Below are 14144 nucleotides of genomic sequence, written 5' to 3' on the forward strand. Positions count from 1 at the left end.
GTCCACCCTCCAACACCTCCGGTCACACAGATCCACCCGGTGCAACCAGTCGGCCCGGCATCCGCCTCGTTCCTTCGTACGGCGCCATCAGAGCCGCCCAGTCGCCAATTTGCCTCGCGGCCAGGCCGGCTGCAACCAAAGCACCCGCCAACGCTGGAACTCCAGTCCGGGAGAGACTTTACTGCCTCAGGGCAACACCTCACGGACTTAGCGCTCCATGCACGCACTTCGGATCCGCCAAAATGCAAACTCGGTGCTGCGGAGCTCTACAGAAGCATTACTGCACGGGCGACATCTTGGACACCTTCTTTTTGTTTTTGAAGAGGTTTGGTAGTGTGTGTGGGGTGGTGTTGGATATGTCGTGCAATTGGGAGGTTTAAGCATGTGGTGGGTAAGCCCAGTGATAAAGAGATTTTCCAGATTGGTGCAAGGAGTCAGCAGTGATGTAAACTTAGGGCCAGATGTACGACCATTTGCTTTTGCAATTGCAAAAAATTGTGAGTTGCAGGAAAACGGGATGCATTTAAAAAAAAAAAAAAAATGAAACTTTTCGTTTCATTTTTTAAGGGCAGGCAGTGGTCCTTGGGGGAAGGAGTCTGGGGACCCCTTCCCATTTGCGACTGCATTGCCACCCTCATGAGGAAGGTAGTAATTTGCGAGTGTTTTAGTACATGGCTATGCGGTCGCTATTAGTAAGGGAACGCCCCTTCCTAATACCGAGTCGCTAAACACTATTTTGCGAGTTGCAATTTATTTGCGACTCGCAAAATAGTGTTTGTACATTGGCCACAAGTTTTTAGCATGCGCAAACAAGTCGCAAACCCGTTTGCGCATGCTAAATATCGCCGTACATCTGGCCCTTAATGTATATGCAGTGGAAAGGGACCTAGTGGTGTAGTAGAAGAGTTTAGAGGAATTATGAACAGAGTACAGCAAGTCATGGAATTAATTGGAAAGGGACCCAAGTGGTGTGGTAGTTAAGTGTGCCAGACGGGTGTAGGGATGCTATAACCAATAGTAATACTAAGTCACTGAAACATCAATTCTTGGTTCACAGATGTTTCTGTGACACTCATTAGGACTTCTTTTATCAACCTTGGAAAGATGAAAGCCTGAGGTGGACCTCTTGAAACTTGTTTTGATAACTGATTTTGCAAAACATTAACAATGTCAGTCGCCAAAATAGTCCTATGCACCCACATGATCCCATACAAAAGTACATGTTTAACCACCGACATTGATTGACCTCAGCTCATAATGGTCTAACCATTTCCCACATTTTCACTCATGCTTGTGGCGGCAGACCGCCTGAAATTTTATCTGATTAGCCACAGTTTTTTTACTTAGCTCCATGTCGTCAGAATACCATGTTTCCAGTGCTTGTTATTTTTTCCACAAATCAGTGCTCTCAGGTATGTCCGTCAAATTGATTAAATGGAAACAAAGCTTAAGTACAAATTTAAGATTGTAAAAAAGACAGAAGGGGCCTTGGCTTGAATAGATATTACGACAGATGCACTTCACTGTGGCTCCATCCTCACAGCCGATCATCCGTTAGCATCATGTTTCCCGTTGCGCTCTTGGCAGCTTGAGCTACGGGACTCTTATTCTTATCCTGTCCCTGCTGATTGGTGACTCCTGGCTTTATCTGCTTCCCTGCCTGGAGATGAGCTGAACCCAGGTGACCTGTAGCTCTGAGGGGAAAGTCAGATGGCATGTTGCTGGAGCAGCCAGCAATGAGGCTTGAAGAACCGGGATTTAAACCCAGCGGTGCAGGGGACACGCCCGAAGTCTTCGGGTTCACCTGTCTTAGAGTACAGAGACACGGGATTCTTCTCGGTGACATCAAAGATCAAATTTATTAGCTGCAGCCAGTAACAGAGATCCTAGAAGTACAACACAGTGTATGTTCTGTTCAACATAATAGAGCGGAGCATCGTCTTTTATGCCAAAAACCAAATTCCTGGCTAGCATCAATTACTCACAAATTTGACCAATCAGAGGATGATATTTACAGAGGCATCACATAACGACAAACCCACTTTCAGTTATCCAACCCATCGCCAATGACAAGGCATAAATCCAGCATTCTTGCTCGAACAGGCCGGACGGGCCCATCATAAAAGACCTCAACCCAAATCAATAATTATGCCATAAGGCCATAAAAGGAAGGAGCAGAAACAGATGAGAAGCAAGATAGAGGGGTGTGTGCGTGTGCCATAGAATCAATAATGTCCTGCTCTTTGATCTGTATCTGACCAGCTGCTTAACAAGGTACTGGCTCAACAAGTTTAGCCTCGGGCAACAGGGTCAGTTGACTCGGGTCAAACAGGAGTCAACACGAACTCAAGCTAAGGTGTATGCGTCCCTAGAGGCTCGCTTGGCCACAGTCATCCTGTAGTCATTAGCCTATGTGAGGGCAACCACAAAATGGCGGTTATGCACAAAATGGAACCCAAGGGTGCAGACTAGATCGTCAAATACATAGTGAATCCATCGGTGTAGCATGACGAAAATGCTTACGCATACCGCACTTGTCAGTTGCGGTTCGCTGATACCAAAACCATCACGGTACGACAACCTTCATTGAATGGGTTCAGAATTCACGGAACCACAGACCCTCCTTTTGCCCTTACATAGGCAATAACCTAAACTCACGTCAATCTGAATCCAGGTCTATATTCATCAGATCATTGAGATGTTGCTGTAGCATCATCCTGGTACTTAGTAACTCTCTCTGGACAGGTCTCCTCGAACACGAGGTAACAAAAAGGCCACAGATAGCAGGAGCACACTGTATACAAAGACAGAACAGGAAAAGGATAGCTAATACCATCCCAATGACCATCAGAATCTTCCATTCCCAGGTGGATAACAATCCCCAGAACCATCCCATTAACGACCAATCTCTTCGTCCACATGTACGGACTCGGAGAGCTTATGTAGCTTGGAGATGGCTTGGAAAACTGTCGGAGCGTTGTCTGGAATGAAAACACAACAGCTTGATTGGATCAATTTACAGACCCCTCCTCTATCTGCAAGTATGACATCTAACGCAACTCTGTTCTGAAGAGTCATAAGGCGATCCGACTGGAGCTCAGCAGTTAAATTACTAAGGGCGCCGGCAGTCTCGACTATGGTGGACTCAACTACTCTCGTCAATGGCCGTATGTTCCTGCTGTTAACCATAGGTCCCCAAAACGGCAGAAAACCCTTCAAGGAATCTCCCAATTCTTGTCCTGCGGTATCTTCCTTTCTGAAGACACCTCTAACGACTCATCTTGTGGTAATCTGCCACAGCTGTAAATGTAGGAGGTAACAAGAACGAGACAAAACATGTGCCCGAGAAATCAGGGGGCAACCATGTATACGCTCTGTCATGGCAAATGAAGTAGGTACCCTTAGCTGCTAGAAACGGTGGGGAAGTCTGGGATGCAAAAACATATGTCTCAATGCAAACACTCTTCCCTAGCTGAGCTCTAGGATTCTTGCCATTACCTTGCAGACAGTAATGACCCTGATGGGGTACTATCCAAATCGGAGAGGATCTCTTCGCTCGCTGGTTCCCACCCAGACTAGCTCCATATCCAGTAACGTTCCATCCAATATACGCTAGCGTCTCATCTCTCGGGATAGTCTCATAAGAACCTATTCCTCTAATCATGTCGACTAATCCCTTGACCAGAGTGCTATTCTTCGGATTATCGTTCACAGAACGTAGGGGGTTAACTTCATGGGCATAAATGAACATTGTTCTGTATGCCCACACAGAACCATTGTAGCTAAATGGCAGGACCAGGTAAGGAATACCTTTATCGGTAGTATGGGGCATAAGGCCACACACCCAACAATTAGTTGTGTTCACTACTAGCTGGTGTTGGTGCAGAAGCTGAACAAAGGAATTATTAGCGAATTCCATTCTCCTAATGGACTCATGTTCGGGCAGAGGGTGAAAAGAATGCGAAGAAACAGCAGGAGGAGGCATGGGTTGTGCAGTGGGCATGAGCGTTACTTGAATAGAGAATGTCACATATCCAATTAAAAACATCATTAAACTAAACAGTATAAACAGACATAATATTAAACGTTTTCTACTCATTATTATACACATTTCGTTCTTGAAGCTCATTCTTTTAGTAGGTCTCTCCATCCCGAAAAACTCCATCCTTTAATCGTGCTGCTCGCGGCGGATGGGTGTTCCGTGCTAAGGAATGCGCCTGTCGGTCCAGGGAACGCCCTTGGACCAACCAGAACCGTCGACCTAACGTCTTCGGCTTGCACTCCAAGGACTTGGCACCGCGACCCTACAGCTGAACCCGGATGGTGGTTTGAAAAACAAAAATCAAAATAGTTTCTCGGAGGGGAGCTAACCTTAAAAAAAAAAATAGCAAAGAAGGAGCTTAATTTGTTATTTGTCCCGCGACTCTTGGTCGCAAATTATAACGCTCTTTGCCAGGCAATGTCTGTTCTCGGGAAAAATAGCTCAGGTTTAACAGTTTTCAAACGGTTCGATGGAGGCACAGCTTCTTGAAGAAGATTATCGCTTTCTGGCTCAGTGTTTGTTCCAATCAAACGGGCATCGCTGAAAGGCAGAAAACGAGACATGGTCTCAGTCTCGGAATCAGGAAGTCCTTTTTGGACCCACCGGTCGTACGGCAGAGGCAACGGGGCCCTCTTACAATGTACGCCATGAATCCAGTTCTTTTTACCGTGCACTCGTACCGCAGAACGGGTAGATAATAACACCAGGTAAGGTCCTGTCCAGCGGGGCTGCTCGTTCTTGGTTCGCTGAATTTTTCACGAGCACCCACGCGCCAGGTTCAATGGTGTGCCCTGGATCTTCAGAAACCTGTGGCAAAGTATCATGAACCTGTTGATGCAGAACACGCAATTTAGCCGTCAATTCGTACAGGTAGTCAAGCAATACAGGGTGTTCTATCTCACTAAATTTTGTCGCCGCGGCACTCCCCAAATATTTGCCGGGCGACCAAACACAACCTCATAAGGACTCAGACCCAGTCGCGAATGCACAGTCATTCTTGTGGGCAGAAGGGCTAACGGCAAAGCATCAGGCCATTGTAGACCAGAGCTCGCTTGAATTTTGGCCAATTTCAATTTTAACGTGCCATTGTAGCACTCAACTAGACCAGCTGACTGGGGATGAATGGCAGCGTGGGACTTCTGCCGGATTCCTAACCCATCACACACTCTCTTCATCACTTGACCCACAAATTCACTCCCATTGTCACTCCAGACCATTCTCGGCAACCCATACCTAGGGAAAAATTCCTTAATAAGGGCTTTAGCTGTGGACAAGGCAGTATTGTCCTTCAAAGGGTAGGCTTCCACCCATCTAGAAAAAGAGCAAACAACCACTAAGACATACTTCAGGTTGTTGCACCTCTCCATGTGGATGAAATCTAGCTGCAAAGCCTCAAACGGATACGTGGGAGGAGCAAAATGACCATCTGGAGTTGGAGTTCCCTTACCAGGATTGTACATCAAACAAACCATACAGTTCTTGACCAAATTCTCTGCACACTTAGGAATTCCAGCATTTTGCCATACTGAGGCCAACAACTTACAAATCCCTTTCACACTGATATGGGCCATTCCATGTGCCATCGTAACCACTGGAAGTACATACGCATCAGGCAACAACCATCGCTGATGCTCTGACAACTCAACCCAACAACCATTCGAGTCCAATTTACCCTTGCTTTCTCTCCATTCATTAAACTCTTTCTCTGTAGCTTCAGCTTGGATGGATTTCACACTCTCAATCGTATCTTCACACATACTTCTATCTGGAACCCATCTCGCCGAACCCACAACATACATTCGACGCATCACATCTCTCGCAGTCTCTTTCGCGACTTCATCTGCAAACGCATTACCACGACCAACATCATCCGTGACTTTCTTATGCGCACTGCATTTCACGATCGCAACTTGCAACGGCAGAGTAAGAGATTCAAGAAGTTCATTCACCAATTGACCATGTTGGATCTTGGTCCCATGCGAAGTCAGAAACCCACGTTCTCTCCACAATCGTCCAAAGCTAAGAGCAACACTGAACGCATACTGGCTGTCAGTGTACACAGTCACTCTTTTCCCTTTCGACAACACACACGCTCTTGTCAATGCAATCAACTCTGCCGCTTGTGCTGAATTATGTGGGATACGAGCAGCTTCAACAATCGTATGCAAAGTCGTAACCGCATATGCCGCAGTCGTATCACCATTCGGAAGCTTGAAGCACGAACCATCAACCCATAAAGTACCATCACATTCTGCAAGAGGAGCGTCCCTAAGGTCTATCCTCCCTTTCGTTTCTTCCTCAGTCCTAAGAAAACAATCATGCTGTTCGGTATCATCTGTCTCAGTTGAGATCGGCAACAACGTGGCTGGATTCAACGTGTTGCATCTTTTTATATGTACATGACTTGCTAACCAGGTCAGTTCGTAACCTGACAACCGAGCACTAGTTAAGTGCTGTGTCTTGGTACGGTTCAGCAAGGTATCCACTGCATGTGGAACCATCACAGTCAGTGTATTGTCCATCACCAAACCAGCAGACTGTCGAATTGAAACAGCCGCTGCCGCTGTAGCTCTCAAACAACTCCGCAAAGCTCTAGCTACCGGATCCAAAGTCGACGAAAAATAAGCAGATGGACGTTGCTCATCGCCAAACTGTTGAGTCAAAACTGACAATGCACATCCCTCTCTCTCGTGGACATATAATGTGAAAGGTTTACTGTAATTGGGGGTACCCAACACAGGAGCCGAACACAGGGCATCACGCAATTCTGAAAAACTCTTCTGACATTCGTCAGTCCAAGGAATAGGATTCGGAGTATCCTTAACAGTAAGAGCTATCAAAGGTTTTGCAAGCAACGAAAAATTAGCAATCCACTGTCTACAGTACGATGTAATAACTAGAAATGCACGCACTTCTCTCTGTGTCGTAGGCACACTCATTTTCGCAATCGCTTGAATTCTTTCTGGGGTCAATCTTTTTCCCTCCTTCGATAAGAGGTGACCTAAGTAGGTAACTTTTGTCGGCAATACTGCAACTTCGAAAGAGAAACCTTATGATGGAAATCAGACAAGTGATGTAACAACGACAGAGTAGCCTCTCTACAAGTCTCTTCCTTGTTAGCAGTGACTAATAGATAGTCAACATACTGAATAAGGGCGGCACCATCAGGTAAAACCAACAAATCAAGTTGCGTCTTCAAAGCTTGACTATAGATCGATGGACTCTCACAATAGCCTTGAGGAGTGCGTTTAAACCGGAAACTTCGGCCTCCTAAAGTGAAGCCAAAAATATCTCTACTCTCCGCGGCAATCGGGATGCTGAAGAAAGCATTCTTCAAATCAATCACCGAAAACCACGTGGCTGTAGCCGGAATCAAAGTCAGCAAAGCGGTGATATCAGGCACAACAGGGAATTGTGGAACAACGATCTTATTCACCTCGCGAAGATCGATCACAAACCTATATACAGGAGGTTGTAAAGAATCGGTTCTTTTCAGAACAGGCAACACCGGACTATTGCACACATTACCTCTCGTTTCCTCTATCACACCTTTCTCACTTAGATCAGAGATGATCGCCAAAAGTGCTCTTTCACCATCACTTGAGATATGATACTGTGGAATGCGTGGCAATCTAGCATTCGCCTTCAATGTCACAACATATGGCGGAATCTCCAAGAGACCCACATCATTAGGACCAGTAGCCCAAAGAGAATCAGGAAGAGAAGACAATTCAGCTGGAAGTTGGTCTTTAGCCAAATACATCGGAGAGATCACTCTCTTTCCCAATGTAAGCTGCACTCCTGAAGGAGAACAATAAAGCGTCGCATACAATCTCTTCAACAAGTCCAATCCCAACAAGTTCTCACCACAACCTGTCGTCAGAATGAGGGGTGCTTCGAAGTCACACGGTCCAACAGAAAGAGACAAAGGACTAGAAATCGGATTTCTAACCGGGGCGCCAGAAAAACCTACTGAAACATTTGTTGAGCCAGACAAAGGTGCACCAGGGAGTTTAGAGTGCATGATAGAACTCTTCGCAGCACCAGTATCCAACAGAAAAGGCTCTGACACACCTGATGCAATCACTTCAACATAAGGTTCACTCTGATCTACTGGAACTGAAACGACTCCCTCTCTTTGTCTGTGGCTGTCCTAGCAATCATTACCTTCCATATTCTCACCTTCAACGTAATAATCATCCGCATAGTACTGAGCCGTCCTACCAGACGCACCATTCTGTTGATCAAAACAATTCATCGAATTCTGCGGAGGCAAGGAACGCGCAATCTGAGACATACCATGTCCTCGACCTCTCGTACCAGAAACACCATTCGTGCGCTGTAATAAAATCGGGCAACTATTCTTGAAGTGACCCTCTTCTTTGCAATACGCACACTGATTAGGGCCTACAGAAAAATGCTGTTGAGAAGACTCGAACCTTGGCGAGTTTCTCTGATATTGTTGGGGTTGCTGATAATCACGCTGGGTATTGCGAGGCGGGTATGCTTGCTGCAAAAGAATTCTTTTGTCTTTTTATCCGCTTTCTCTATCTAATCCTTATTTCTATTCTCATAGTACTGGGCAGTAGCCAATATCTGTGCTGACGAAGAAACAGCCCAGGCACTTTCAGAATCCTTCAACCTATTGCACAACTCGGGAAGCAAATTATGCACAAACTTGTCAACGAACAACCTTTGACCACCTTCTGTACTCATGTCTTGACCACTGTGGTCTGCAAATGTCTCTTCAAATCGAGTGAAAAAGTCGGACACAGTTTCGTCTTTCTTCTGCTTGCATGCAGACAACTTGTCCCAATTGACACGCATAGCAGGCATCAAAGTCTTCATATAATCAATAATTCTACCAGGGAGATCAGCAATCACATTCTCGGGTTTAGCACCACCTATTTGTCTTTCATCTGCAGTTCTAAGGTTATTCCATGTATCACCTAATTCCTGCGCATGATCTGTATGACGAATCTTACTCCATATAGGCTGTGGAACAACATTCCCAAATAACATATCTTATCAGCCAAATTCATAATACATGAACCCGCAGTTTGAGATAGCTCCTTATAAAACCCCGCAGGATTTTTACGTGGATCAGGCAGAGTCTGCTTTAGAGCTAGGACTTCGGCACGCTTCCATGGAACATGTACCCAAACGCGCTGGAAATGTGCCAGAACAGGTGGATTAGCATTCGCATCACCAGGTCTCCAAATGGGAGGAACCTCACGCATCGGGTATTGACGTGCCTTTCTCCTAACTGAAGAATCAGGCTCAAATAATGACTTAGAAGGAAACTCACTCCTAAACGACAACAATGTCGCGACTGCTCTTTCAACATCAAGACCCACTATAGTTCCTTTCGCAAACTCGGACCGCACGCGGAACAACTCAGGCGGAGTCTGCCCTACCTCACTATCTTCCCACTGTTCACGAAGGAAGGAACACATCATATCAAATACGTATCTCTGTTTTGGTGCTTCCCATTGATGGAAAACATCCATAACACCCTTAAGATCATAGTGCGAAGGAAAAGTAACCCATTTACGCGCCAAGTGATCCAACACTGTCCGTTCATCAGGACCAGGCAATTGACTACGCAATTGCTTACGCTCTACAACAGGAGACATACCCTATGAACCCATTAGAGGAGAAAAAAGACTAGCAACCGCATCAGTCATTCTCCGTCGAACAGAAGGAGAAGGTGACAAAAGAACAGGGGACCAAGCAGAATGAGAAGGAACCGAAGTCGGAACAGTAACAGAAGGGACAGACAACACAGGTATAGGAGAAGCAGACGAAGGAGGTAGCAAAGACGGCGGCCCTTGAGAAGGCTGCGCCGAAGCAGTAGTAGCCAGTAGAGAGAGCTGGCTGTTGAGGAACCACTGGAGGTAAAACAACCGGGGGTTGCGCAACTACAAGTGGCGGAGGTGCGGTAGCACTCTGAGCATAAGGGGGTGGTTAACTTAATAGATGCGACATTAAAGGATCTTTCGCAAGATCTTTCTTTTCTTCTTTCTGTTGAGGCGGCAACGCTGGATAACATTTGCCTACCGCTAATTGACGTTGCCTAAACATCTGTTAGCTTTCTTGCTCTTCCTCATTATCCTTAAACTGTATAGCAGCCTGCACCATCGACCTACCTCGTGCACGCTTATTTCGTTTCGCTAACTTAATTTCCTTCTGTTTGGCTTCTTTTCGCCAAAGGCGGAAAGAGTCAAACATTGCCGGCCGGGCTTTCTTTTTGAAGAGTCTAACTTCTAAATTATCTAAAATCTCCGTGTCATAACTACCATATTGGGGCCATTTTAGGACACCATCCTTCCTAGTATACCTAATCCATACATCATTATACGTGATGGGGCCCACACCGTGTTTTAAATAGAGCTCATAGGTCGGAGTTCCAATCGGAGGCACTGGACACGAGTCCTCCAATCGGGAATCCCTATTACAACCATAACAGAATAGCTTTCCAAGTCTGCTAAGACCAGGCATCTTCGCTCACTAGTCTAGCTTCAAACTTCAAGGGAATATCAAAACGATAGCCTCGTGAATACACGAGTCCCTCGGCTTTGGGGCCTGCAGGTACCAAATCAAAGCGATCCCGAAGGATACCAAAACAAACTAAGGACTGGGAGATGCTCCACTCATACTTAACTGAAATATCGATGACGTCGCCAGAAGACCCGTCTATCGTCTCGCTTTACAAGTCATCAAAGGGCTCCAAGACAGGGCGACAGTCAGGGCAGCAGTCCTTCGTAGCTGTCGGAATGCGGGGAACTTCGCAGCAAAGACTTTCGGACCACAACGACATACAGGGGTCGATGAAGTGGTGGCCTCCCACCAGAATTTTCACACGAAGCTCCTCACGATCTTCAGGCTTGGACCAGTACCGCTGAAGTCGCCCCAGAGTTGGGCGCCAACTGAAGAACCGGGATTTAAACCCAGCGGCGCAGGGGACACGCCCGAAGTCTTCGGGTTCACCTGTCTTGGAGTACAGAGACACGGGATTCTTCTCGGTGACATCAAAGATCAAATTTATTAGCTGTAGCCAGTAACAGAGATCCTAGAAGTACAACACAGTGTATGTTCTCAGGAGACTGCTCAACATAATAGAGCGGAGCATCGTCTTTTATGCCAAAAACCAAATTCCTGGCTAGCATCAATTACTCACAAATTTGACCAATCAGAGGATGATATTTACAGAGGCATCACCTAACGACAAACCCACTTTCAGTTATCCAACCCATCGCCAATGACAAGGCATAAATCCAGCATTCTTGTTCGAACAGGCCGGACGGGCCCATCATACAAGACCTCAACCCAAATCAATAATTAGGCCATAAGGCCATAAAAGGAAGGAGCAGAAACAGATGAGAAGCAAGATAGAGGGGTGTGTGCGTGTGCCATAGAATCAATAATGTCCTGCTCTTTGATCTTTATCTGACCAGCTGCTTAACAAGGTACTGGCTCAACAAGTTTAGCCTCGGGAAACAGGGTCAGTTGACTCGGGCCAAACAGGAGTCAACACAAACTCAAGCTAAGGTGTATGCGTCCCTAGAGGCTCGCTTGGCCACAGTCATCCTGTAGTCATTAGCCTATGTGAGGGCAACCACAAAATGGCGGTTATGCACAAAATGGAACCCAAGGGTGCAGACTAGATCGTCAAATACACAGTGAATCCATCGGTGTAGCATGACGAAAATGCTTACGCATACCGCACTTGTCAGTCGCGGTTCGCGGATACCAAAACCATCAGGATACGACCACCTTCATTGAATGGGTTCAGAATTCACGGAACCACAGGCTGGCGGCTAGCTCACCTGCCTAGCATCTACACCACTGGAACCCTTCATCGATTATGAAAGCGTGACCTTTCCCCTGGGAATCGGTGCTGAAGATAGTTGCGAGGGCTGGCGCTAGAACATTGTAACAAGATGCCAGCGGACTGACGTGGTGCATAAAGCCAGTCTGGTGGAAGTGCTTGTAAGAGTTGGCCACCTGCCTAGTGTGCTGGCTGCTCATGCTCTCCATTGCTGCAAGCATGCCGAGTGGGCACCTTCTTAGAAGTGATGGGAAATTGGGCCCCAAGATGCTACATTGAGGCATGTCCTCCCAATCGTACCAGCTGCTGAGCTGGAAATCGCTGTTTGGCCATGCCGAAGGGCCTACGAAGAGGCCTCATTGCGGGAGGAAAAGGGTTTGGAAGACCGGTGGGACCTGGGAAAAGACATGATCTTATCTGAGAGAGAAGACCACTCCCAGTTATACGTGGAATATGTTGTTGGCAGGTCCAGTGATGGGCTGCAAGACTAACCTGCTGACCCAGAGGTATGAGGATGCATGGCAAGACGGGTTGGCTCGACAACATGTTGGACAGTAGACTATCTCAGAAACACAACAGGTACTGCCTGGCCCGATTTACCATTTGCAAATAGTTCAGTGGATGCTCTTCTCATACTCTGTAGCGATGGCCAAGCATAGATATGATAGAAGCATGGCAAGGTGGATATATGTATCCAAGCAGGAGCACTAACTGCCACAATCAGGAGTGCGGCACAGAGCTAAAATGCTTTATGGGCTCATCATACTGAAGCCGCTTGTTTGACTGACATCATCCTAAAGGCAGTTCAGTTGTCTCATGCTGCCATGGAGACTAAGGAAAGCAAAGATGGAATGGATGTGGTCTTTCTGCTGCAGAATTTGAGGAATGCGGTTTATAGAATCACTGAGGCGGAGAGCTGTTTTTCTGAGCTAGAAGACACTATGTACAGGCTATAAATTACTGTGTCACATCTAAGAAAGACGTCAAGGGAGCTGGTTGACCATGCTGAAAGCATAGAAGGCATAGCCAGTTAAAACATGAGGTTCATAGGTTTCTCAGAGGGTGCGGAAACTCGCTCAATCAGTGGCTTTCCTAGGACACTGGCTTCACTAGTTTCTCCTTAAGAATCAACTCTTTCTTGATTGAGAAGGCCCATCGAGTGCTGACCCCCAACCCTCTTCTGAAGCCTGGCACATCCACTTATAGTTCACATCCTGAACTGCAAGGTAGAGATGTCATCCTAAGAGCCACTAGAGAACTTCAAACTGTCCTCATTGACTCCAGGACGATAATGATCTTTGAGGACTACACCAGGTGAGCCCAGCAGCAGTGTAAATTATTTGAGAAGGTATATCAGAAGCTCAAAGCAATGGACATCCTGTGTATGCTCTTCTCACCGGCTGAGCTCAAAGCCGGATTCTGAAAAAAGACTTTCTTTGACATACCTGAGCTTGGCTGGGACTGAGTAGGTAAAGAAAGGACCTCAGGAGATGGCACTCAAATGACCCTGACATCAGAGTAACTGAACATTGAACTAGAGCAAGACTTAAGAGCTGAGACAGAGGGGTCGCAGACGGACATGTTCCAAGAGATTCTATGCCAATGCTGCTAAGGTTCAGCAGCGGACCCATAGAGACTCATGGATAATATTGACAGACACTGACTAATCACCCAGGAAGAGAGCAATGGAATCTGACACTTGTGAAGTGCCATGTTCAATACCATGCCTCAGTAACCCTGCTGCAGTGTCACCAACTGTGCAGGGAGCTTCTAGGCTGTACTCTGTGTAGATATAGGTATAGTGTGTCGTTATACTTGTCAAATCCTTCAGAATCAATACAAATATCAATGAGTGCACTAGAAACATTCGGGCTAAAATCAGGGCTACATTGTAATAGACAAAGCCACATGTTAATAAACAAATGTTCCCTCTAGGCAGTCTGTAGAAGAGAATCGCAGATATTTCGCAGATCTTCCCTGGGTGAGAAACTCATTCGTATTGTTGGCAATAATGATAATCCACTGGGAAAAATTGTCATGAATTAAACACAGACAAACTACTCCGGTCACTAACTGGATTGAAAGAATTTTAAACATGCCTGCTGTTCTCATTCGCAGGGAGAATAGCGGACACTGAAAATGTCCATACTCCTCAGATGCCTGTACCATGCAGTGTAGCATGTACATAATACCACACAAGTTTTGTTAAATAACTCAACTCGGTAACACGAGTGCCTATGTGGAATAAGAAATCTAGGTGAGGATAAGCAT

At 46.3% G+C, this 14144-nt stretch overlaps 1 protein-coding gene across 1 annotated transcript in view; it reads left to right on the top strand.

Annotated features, from left to right (window-relative positions):
• The window catches only part of LOC146869374 (solute carrier family 12 member 6-like), a 720118-nt gene that overhangs the window by 121098 nt on the left and 584876 nt on the right, over window positions 1–14144 (top strand). The gene's annotated exons all lie outside the window — the stretch shown is intronic.

The sequence above is a fragment of the Triturus cristatus genome, chromosome 1_1, assembly GCF_964204655.1.
Source record: "Triturus cristatus chromosome 1_1, aTriCri1.1, whole genome shotgun sequence".
Taxonomy (NCBI): Eukaryota; Metazoa; Chordata; class Amphibia; order Caudata; family Salamandridae; genus Triturus; species Triturus cristatus.